Consider the following 10,346-nt stretch of genomic DNA (forward strand, 5'->3'; position numbering starts at 1 on the left):
CAATTTTGGGATGATTCGTTGTCTATTCAGGTATCCCAGAGATGCAGGGTACATCAAGTTGATTGTGGAGATTTAATCTGCTGCTCCTTGAGGCTGCTGGGAGAGATTTCCCTTTCTCTTCTTTGTTTGCACAGCTCCTGGGGTTGAACTTTGGATTTGGCCCTGCCTCTGCATGTAGGTCGCTTGAGGGCGTCTTTTTTTCCGCTCAGACAGGACGGGGTTAAAGAAGCATCTGATTAGGGGGCTCTAGCTCACTCAGGCCGGGGGGGAGGGAGGGGTATGGGGTGCAGGGCGAGCCTGAGGCGGCAGAGGCCGGCGTGACGTTGCACTAGCCTGAGGAGCACTGTGTGTTCTCCGGGTAAGTTGTCCCTGGATGCTGGCCGTGGTGGGCTGCACAGGCTCCAGGGAGGGGAGGTGTGGAGAGTGACCTGTGCTTGTACACAAGCTTCTTGGCTGCAGTAGCAGCCTTAGCGTCTGATCCCTATCGCTGGTGTCTGTGCTGATGCTGATAGCCGTGTCTCGCACCCGTCTCTGGAGCTCCTTTAGGCGGTGCTCTGAATTCCCTCTCCTCGTGCACCCCGAAACAATGGTCTCTTGCCTCTTAGGCAGGTCCAGACTTTTCCCCGGACTCCCTCCCGGCTAGCCGTGGTGAACTCACCCCCTGTAGGCTGTGTTCACGCCGCCAACCCCAGTCCTCTCCCGGCGCTCTGACCGAAGCCCGAGCCTCAGCTCCCGGCCCCACCTGCCCCGGCGGGTGAGCAGACAAGCCTCTCAGGCTGGTGAGTGTTGGTCGGCACCGATCCTCTGTGCGTGAATCTCTCCGCTTTGCCCTCCGCACCCCTGTTGCTGTGCTCTCCTCCGTGGCTTCGAAGCTCCCCCCTCCGCCACCCACAACCTCCGCCCGTGAAGGGGCTTCCTAGTGTGTGGAAACCTTTTAACTTCACAACTCCCTCCCAGTAGTGCAGGTCCAGTCCCTATTCCTTTGTCTCTGTTTTTCCTTTTTTCTTTTGCCCTACCCAGGTACGTGGGGAGTTTCTTGCCTTTTGGGAGGTCTGAGGTCTTCTGCCAGCGTTCAGTTGGTATTCTGTAGGAGTTGTTCCACATGTAGTTGTATTTCTGATGTATTTGTGGGGAAGAAGGTGATCTCCATGTCTCACTCCTCCGCCATCTTGAAGGTCTCCCCCCAAAAAATAAATCTTGATCTCTACCTTCCACAATATATAAAAATCACTTCCAAATGGATTGTGTATGTAATATGAAAAGTAAAGCAATAATAAGGAAGAGAACATAGAAGAATATCTTCATGATCTTGGGGAAGCAAAGATTTCTTTAAAAGGATGCAACAACACTAGCCATAAGTTAGAAGTAAAAACTTCTGGGGCTTCCCTCGAGGTCCAGTGGTTAAGACTTTAACTTTCAATCCAGGGGGTGAAGGTTTGATCCCTGGTCAGAGAGGTATTCATTTATACCCACAACAACTGTCCATCTACAATAGAGTATATAAATTAATGTAGTGTATTTATAAATGAAATACTATACATCAGCGAGCAGGAATGTATGATTGCTGCATGAAACAACATGGGTGAATCTAACACACAAAAATTTAGAGACAAAATTATAGGCACTGTATGATTCTATTTATGTAAGGTTCAAAAACAGACAAAACCAATCCGTGGTGATAGAAGTCAGGATAGTAATTACTTTTGGGGGGTAGTGTCTGGAAAAGGGGCATGAGAGAGGTTTATAGGGTGCTAGTAGGTGTTCTGTTTCTTGAGATGTGAGCAGTTACAGAATGTGTTCAACATTTGTGAAAATTCATTGAGCTGCACATGCATAATTTGTGCATTTTTCTGAAAGTATGTTATATTAAAAAATAGATTACTTAAAAAAATACTATGCAAGCCAAACAAACATAATTGTAAGTCTGGTAGAGTTCATGGGCCTGGGAGAGTTTGTGCCATTTATCCTGGGTCAAATTTCTGATTGAGCCAAACTGGTATATTCACTGTTCATACTCCTGCGTTATTTCCTTCCTTGGGCTTCTGCTTATATCCTCTACCTGTCTGGAATTATCTCCCCACACCTTTTTAGCATTCAGTCTTTCAACCCACTGTGGGCTCCACTTCTTTAGTGATTTTATTGCTCACCTGAATCACAAATCGGCTCATATTTTAATTACACTTTCTATGTATAGGTTTTGTCTCTTTAACGTTGTTCCATGGCTCCCAAATGCCAGTCTTTATAGATCCATACAAAATGACAAAAATAAGGGCAATGTAGCTTTTGTCCTAAAGCTAAATACATTGTATCTAACAGATCTTTATTTTGTAGTTAGTTGACTTGTTTACTCTCTTAGTATTAAGGTAAAGCTCTTTCATGAAACAATGAAATTAACTGATATGAGAAAGTATGGTGGTTAAGGGTTCTGGGAGCCAGACTGGTTGTATTCAAATCCCAATGAGGCTGAGATCATTGACTTTTGTAGACTTCAGTTTCCTGAAAAACGGGGATGATAACAGTGTATACACACACACACATAATGCTACATATAGTTATATATATCAATAATAAAATATATAAAATTAATGTTTTATATATTTATAAAATGTCAGAACAGTTGCTATAAATTCTAAATGAAATAAATAAAGCCCTCATATCCATGTCTGGCACACAGTGTGCACTCTGTAAATGTTAGTCATTTTTATTGTTTAGCTGGGCAGAAGAAAAAGTTGATGTCTCTATCGTGTCTGTCCCTTCCATTTTTTATTCTCCAAGTTATTGGTCTATGAAATTCAAAAGATTCAGACCCACTCAACTAGATTGTATGATCTCTGAGAGCATGGCCCATGCCTTATATTTCTTTTAAGTATATAATATTATATGAGGAGCTGCTCAAATGGATTGATGAAGTACATGTTTCTCTTTATAGTACCAATTTCTTCTAAGCCTGTTGGTATGCCTCTATGGTGAAATGCGTAAGATATATTTCTGTGTAGATATTTGCTTTAATACCATTTAATAATGTTAATTAAATACGAACCTTTCCAAAATTTAAAACTTCTATTGTAAATTCCATTTTCTTTTCAAGATAGTTTTTTCAACTAATAATAAAGAATAATCCTCTAAGGGCTTCCCTGGTGGCGCAGTGGTTGAGAGTCCGCCTGCCGATGCAGGGGACACGGGTTCATGCCCTGGTCCGGGAAGATCCCACATGCTGCGGAGCGGCTGGGCCTGTGAGCCATGGCCGCTGAGCCTGTGCGTCGTGTCCACAGCTTGTGCTCCGCAACGGGAGAGGCCATAACAGTGAGAGGCCCGCGTACCGCAAAAAAAAAAAAAAAAAAAAAAAGAATAATCCTCTAAGAATAATAGCAAAAAGGCAATCGGGAAAAATCCCCCCTGAGGTTCAAACAATCTGCTGTCTTTTGGCATAATTAACTTTGGGATAAGAAGATCTTTGGAAAATGCACAGTGAAGGACAGACACCAAACACTGAGCGAATACTGTGATTAAGTTTAATTAGCAGTGATCTTTATGACACTAAAGATTTTAAAACATAGCTGTCCATGACAATTGGTTGGGGCGAAGGAGGCAGCAGTAACTCTCTAAAAGATAAGCATTACAGCTTTAGGACGACATAGGAGAAACTACGAAAGGTGCTTCATCAATCTTGAAACTGTTCTAGAAAAAATTTGGCGATGTAGGAGTGGGAGGGAGGGACCTGAGAGAAGGAATCAGGGTTGTAAGTCTAGAAGAGTATCTTTGGAGAGAAGGAGGACGTTTTCTTTCCCTTTTCCACCCTTATAATTCTCAATTAAGAAAAAAGAAAGTGCCTGCTTTGTATACACAACTTATATCTAAGACTCCCTGGAGGTATATTTTTTTCAAGGCTAAAGTAAAGGAGTAAACTTAATTTCTTTGACAGATTTCAATTTAAACCATGTGTTAATCACAGGATGACTTAATGGGCAGAGTTGAATTTTTAAAGGAATATTCTAAATGGCAGAATCTTGAGTATGATCCTTATTTGAATCACAGAGCTTTTCTTTTTAATTTCCTTTATAAGAAATTTAAATTTCCTGAGTAGGATGGTGGGGAAGATGGGGACACTATTTTGGAAGTTTTATTAGGGTGGCATAGAGGCACAGGTGCATAGCATAATTATTCTATCTACACTCAATTTCATTGCCAAGTGGGGCCAGTTGGTGCTTCTAAGGATTCCACTTGACTGACAGATCACAGAAACTTGAGCACTGAGGCATGAGGCATGATACGACTGCTCATGTTTCCAAAATTTGAAGAAAGCCTAAATTTCAAGGGATGGGGGCAACTCAATCAACATTACTTGGAGAGGTTCACAATCCCCTAATACAATTTTTGTCAAGGCTCTTCAGTTGAGCTCCAAATTCAGATCTGTGCCATGACCTATAGCCATTATTATTCTGTCAATAGGCTTTAACCACATTTTGTCTTAAGAATAAGGACATAAAGTAGCCAATTTTGGCAATAGTTGATTGTTAAAAGCTGCTTTTCAAGAAGAGGAAAAAACACTGCTGTTTCTCAGAATTATTCCTGTTTATATGGTACATACATATGGTGAATGACATGTGCATTTTGATCAAATGCATCGTTGTTTATGTTCCCTACTTTCCCTTTATTCTTTCTTAGAGGGGGATAATCATCTGACCCTAGGTACAGATCTAGGCTACTCCCACGTCTTTTCTGTTTGTAAGGTAGACAACTGTCTTATGGTCATTTTAAGTCATAAACACAACTTTAATTCAGTCTCGACAGTGTCCAGGGCCATGTAAAGTTAAAACTGCAAATATAACATCAAATCTCTCTTTCCTGAAATCTGAAATCTCTTCTGTTTCGGCCTGAAGCCTACAGTAGGAGAGGAAGCAAGTTTGTCTCCTCTTCCTCTTTCATGTTCCCTGCTTGCCTCCTTCCTAGAGTCAAATGTAGCATGGGAGAGGGGAGAGATAAAAGGATAAGACTGTGGACTCTTGGCTAGCTGGCTTTGGCTCTTTGACTTGGCAGATGGTTAATGCCAGCCTCTCTTGGAAATCCTGGAAGGCAGGGACTTGGAACAAAAATGGACTCTTGCTCCTGTGTTGCAGTCTCATGGACTCTTCCCTTGCTGGGTTTCTCTCGCCTGTAGGTCATTTTACCTTCATGGATGCATCTGTAACCCAGGTGTTAACAAGCAACTCCTTGCTCAGTCCTCAGATATCATTGGGTGTGCATCCAGCTTCTACTAAGGTCACCTCATACGTCTATGTGACCCAACTCTGTAGGACCCAAGAATAACAGAGGTCACTCTGTCCTGAATAACTCACTTTGGTCAACAGGAAACATCCCATATCTCTTGCTTAGGGAAGCTCAGTGTGCGTAATGCAGTACCAACATGGCAGCTCCCTCTTCGCTCCCCCACCAAAACAATTAAGTTAGTTAAGCCCTCTCTTACTATCTATACTTCCCATCCACACTCTGCCTTAGATGCCTCTAGCATGAGTCAGGCAAGAGTCTTCTGTTACTCCCAACTATAGGAAATGTATTTTGAACCATGCTCAGATTCTTCTTTGTGTCATCTGTCTACTTGCGGAGTCTGATTGGCATGCAGCTGGTTCTTTGGGGCCATTTCTTTGTAAAACACTGTTTGGAGTGCGGTGTGTCTCATGCTTACCTTTTTGACTGCAGTCTATTATATTGCAGTCCTAAGAAACAAAGGCAGGAAGAATCCAATTCTGTCATCTTGCTGCCTGTGTTTCATGGCTTGCAAAGTGTGCAGTCTTATTATTTCAGCTGTTTCTCACTGTAGCAAGAAATAAGGCCCCAAGAAACAGACATGTCAACCCCTTTTTGCTGGTGAAAAACAGAGTTTGGAAAGGTTAAATGACAGGCTCAAGTTTATATAGCTTTCACTGAAACTATTAATTTATTTGAATCCTCCCTGGGCTGAACTCTTTAAAGGATCTTGTATTCATGTTTGTATCCTCAGTACTTAGTGCATAGTAAGCGATAAATAAGCATTTATTTGTTTATTTTTGTTTTTTTTGGCTGCACCACGAGGTGTGTGGGATTTTAGTTGCCCAACCGGGGATCAAACCCCCACCCCCTGCAGTGGAAATGCAGAGCCTTAACCACTGGACCGCCAGGGAAGTCCCAATAAGTAAGCATTTATTTATGGAATCAATACATCTGGGACTTCTAATGCCTAGTGAAGGGGTTCAGAACATGCCACCCCAAAATACACCACTTTGGCATTTATTTTGAGCTGAAGGCGCTTGAGAAACAGCACATGCAGGAAGGGCTCTCTGACGTCCCCCTTTGTACCTAAAAGCAGGTCATAAAATGTCCTATGAAAAAGGTGCCCTCCTTGTACTGAGAAGAACATTCTTATCACCAGAGACTGGGATTCAACAGTGAAATGGTTCTGTACAAAAAAATCTACTAAAATAACCCTTATCTCCCATTAGGTTCCCCATATATTTCCTAGTCACCGTTCCACAATTTACTGTTTGTGGCCTAAGACCATTTGTCTTGTCACATCCCCACAATTTATTGTTCTTTGTTTAAAAAGATACATAAGCTTTCAGGCTTATGGCTTCTTTGAGTCTTCATTTTCCTTTTGATGACTCCCATGTGCACATAAAAATACTAAACTAAATTTGCATGTTTTTCTCTTGTTAATCTGTCTTATGTCAGTTTAATTCTTAGGCCAACCACAGAACCTAGGATAGTAGAGGGAAGTTTTTCCTCCTTTGCACTAGTCAAGTTCTTTTTCCACTGTACATCAACTTGCCCCCATGCAGGGTGTCTGATTTGTGACCTCCATGTCAGCACAACTGGTTATCCCCTAACAATCCAGGACTATTTCAGTTTAAGGCCAACCGAGGATCCAAAGGTTTGGATTTGAGTAAACTAAAGATGTTCAGAGCTCTTTGAGGGTTATTCTGGTCCACTCTACACTTAGCTTGTAACAAGCAACATTTACTGAGGTACTGTATGGATTATGAGAGAACCAACTATAAATAGGCAAGATTCCATGTCTTGCAGCTCACCTTGGAGCAGATTGGAAACTCAGGAAAACTCTGGAAATTATAGAATCTTTTGTAAACGCATGACAGTTTTGCCTGGAGCTTTTAGAGGGTACATTAATCCCAGAGTGGTAAACCCTCATGCCTATAGGGTTGGGCAAGTAGCACACATGAATGAAGTGGATCAGGTGGAACACAATAGGGAGAGGTGAGGAGTGTGGTAAACCAGAGAACACCTACCCTATCTAAAGGTAGCAAGAACTACCCAACTCTGGCTGAAGTGAGCATAGCAACTCAGAGATTTCTAATTTTTCTGAAATGCTAGAAATCTGTATTTATTTTAAATGTAAATTTTCTCCATTTGAAAACACAGTGCTGGCCAGACAACATATCAGTGGGTTAGCAGGATTAGCCTCTGCCCTAGATGGATTCTGGAGCCATTTCTTTCTCCTCATTCCACCCCTACCTTCTCTTTTCTTGGGACACGGCTTGGGACTGAAATGGACTTGAGATTAGGAGCTGAGGTAAGGACTGCTGCTCAGCCTTATTCCCTTCCATGGGTCTTTATCAAAAGGAGAGCTGTGCCCCATTTCATTACTCTCAGAGAATAGGGGAACTTATGTTTAGAATTACCTTCAGCTTTTGTTCAAGGATGAAGTCCTTCCTTTAAGCAGGACCACAAGGGACTTCCCACAACAGTCTTAACATCTATCTTTTTTTTTTTTAATATTTATTTATTTAAGCTGAGCCAGCTCTTAGTTGCAGCATGCGGGATCTTTAGTTGCGGCATGCGAACTCTTAGTTGCAGCATGCACGTGGGATCTAGTTTCCCGACCAGGGATCAAACCTGGGCCCTCTGCACTGGGAGTGCAGAGTGTTAGCCACTGGACCACCAGGGAAGTCCCTTAACATCTGTCTTATATACATATCCATTCATTATTATTGTTCACACAAATTTGAAAAGTATTCACTTTCTGAGTAATTGCTAGCTGGTTGTCCTGTTAATGGCCATTAAATGATGGCTTGTTACAAGCCATGATGATAAGCAGTTTATAACACAGGTATTTCTTTAAGAGTCATTCTCCCTCTGCTTTAGATTCCTGTTTCCACACTCATCTTGTGGACATCAGGGGCTCTGGATGTGTATTTATCTGCTTCAGGTTGCGTGATTCTCCCACTCACCCAGTTGCTTGTTTTAGAGCTATCTTGGTTCTGAATGCAAATATTCAGTACCTTTAAGTATTATAACCTATGCTTAATCATTTAGCCCGCTTTGTGGAAGGTTTAGGTACTCTGGAGCACTGAGCGATAAATTGTTTCTTTGTTTTTTAATTATTTAAGTTACAGCTTTGAGACTCCAGGAACTTTTGATGTCAGATATTAACAATAAACAAATTGTAAGCCTGGCTTTTTTGTGGCTTTGTGGTTATTACATGCTTAAATTAATTTGATAAATGGATCAGTGTATACCACTTATGTGTTATGAATACACACATGAATATACATATTTTTATCATAAATAAAAGACATGGCACTTTAAAAGATCAACATTAACTGGCTAATGTATTCCATAGATTGTAAAGAAATGAAGCTTTCATTAAATGCTTGCATTTACGATTCACTTGTTGTGGAGAGATTTTCATTTCTGACCTAGATACTTCAAGTGGCTTGCTTCTGGGAAAAAATAATAGGTAGTTAGACAACAACAAAAACCCACGTCCTAATTGGGTTTTCAGAATCCCTAAAATGTTTTATTTTCATATCCATTATTTTGAAATTGTGTCACTAGGTTAAGAAAATAGTTTTCTAGGGTAAATCAGAATTTAATTGCTAGTTTGCAAGTGTCTGGTGTACATGTATTGCATTTCACTTCAACCAAAATATTTTAGGTTCTATTGCAATCCTAATAAATTGGGGACCCCAAGGTTTCAGTCTCTGAAGAGTGTGGCATTTCAGAAAAACTGTTCAGTAGGCAGTCTTGTCTCTTCCTCCACATTAAAAAGGAAATCTGTTCTTGTATCTCTCAAAGGATATTACGGGGATCCAAATCAGAATCATCATATCCTTTTTTTCCCTTCTCCCCATTCTTTACATTTTCTTATTCACAACTAACTACCCCTTCCCCATTGCCATGCACTCCCTACCTAAACTCTCTTCCCAGTGTATATGATTTTTTATTTTATTTTTTTGCGGTACGCGGGCCTCTCACTGCTGTGGCCTCTCCCGTTGTGGAGCACAGGCTCCGGACGCACAGGCTCAGCAGCCATGGCTCACAGGCCCAGCCGCTTCGCGGCATGTGGGATCTTCCCGGACCGGGGCACAAACCCGTGTCCCCTGCATCGGCAGGCGGACTCTCAACCACCGCGCCACCAGAGAAGCAGTCTATATGATTTTTACTCTCTATCTTCCCTCCTCTCTCTCTCACAGCTCTTTATTTGTGAGTCACCTTCACCTCTTTCTCTGATTTGTTCCCTCCTCCTTTTATGTCTGTCTGAGAGATGGAGGGGAATAGGGAAGGGTGAACTGGTCTTGTAATTACCGAATGGTGGCCTTGGGGAGATTATGTAACTATTTTCCCTTTAATGATTTTTATCTTAACGGCATATGGCATTAAAGAGTTTTAAATCTGGCTTGCTTCAATAATATGGACTAAAATACAAAGACATTGGTATATTTGGTTCATAACTGAATGCTTTGGAGAGGATGAGATTGGGCTTTTTATCACTAAAATGGTGTTATTCTCTGAAGTGGTGTCAATACTATCATACTACTCCATTCTGTGCCTATTAGGGCAATAAGGCTATCTAGGCTTTGTGTCTCCAAATTTTTCAACCTTTATCAATGGCAACAGAAGAATTTATCAGTGGTAATTAGAGTACTGCTCAGCCTTCAAACCGCTCCACAGTCTGGCACTGGTTCTGGTTTCCTGCCTTGTCCTAGCCCTGTTCCGCATGCCGAATACATTATTTATATCTCTATTAATAGAGCAAATTGCCTTGAATTATGGATATTCATGTACACACAGTCTGCCTTAATGGATGATAAGCTCTATAGCGTCTTACACTAACACAGGCTGAATAAATGACTGTTGGGCTGACTGGAACTATTTATAGACTCTCAAACTTCAGGATAAATCCATGATGTGACCTTGTTTGTTCAGTGACTAGCAGGGTAGCTGCACATGGCACGTATTTTTGAATGAGAGATAGAGCAGCAGTAAAGCTAGCATCATCAGAATTTGGAGAGTCTTCTCTCTACTAAACTCAGCAAATATTTCCTGAACGAAGATTATATAAAAGACACTGAATG

The sequence above is a fragment of the Phocoena phocoena genome, chromosome 6 (genome assembly GCF_963924675.1).
Source record: "Phocoena phocoena chromosome 6, mPhoPho1.1, whole genome shotgun sequence".
NCBI classification, from domain to species: domain Eukaryota; kingdom Metazoa; phylum Chordata; class Mammalia; order Artiodactyla; family Phocoenidae; genus Phocoena; species Phocoena phocoena.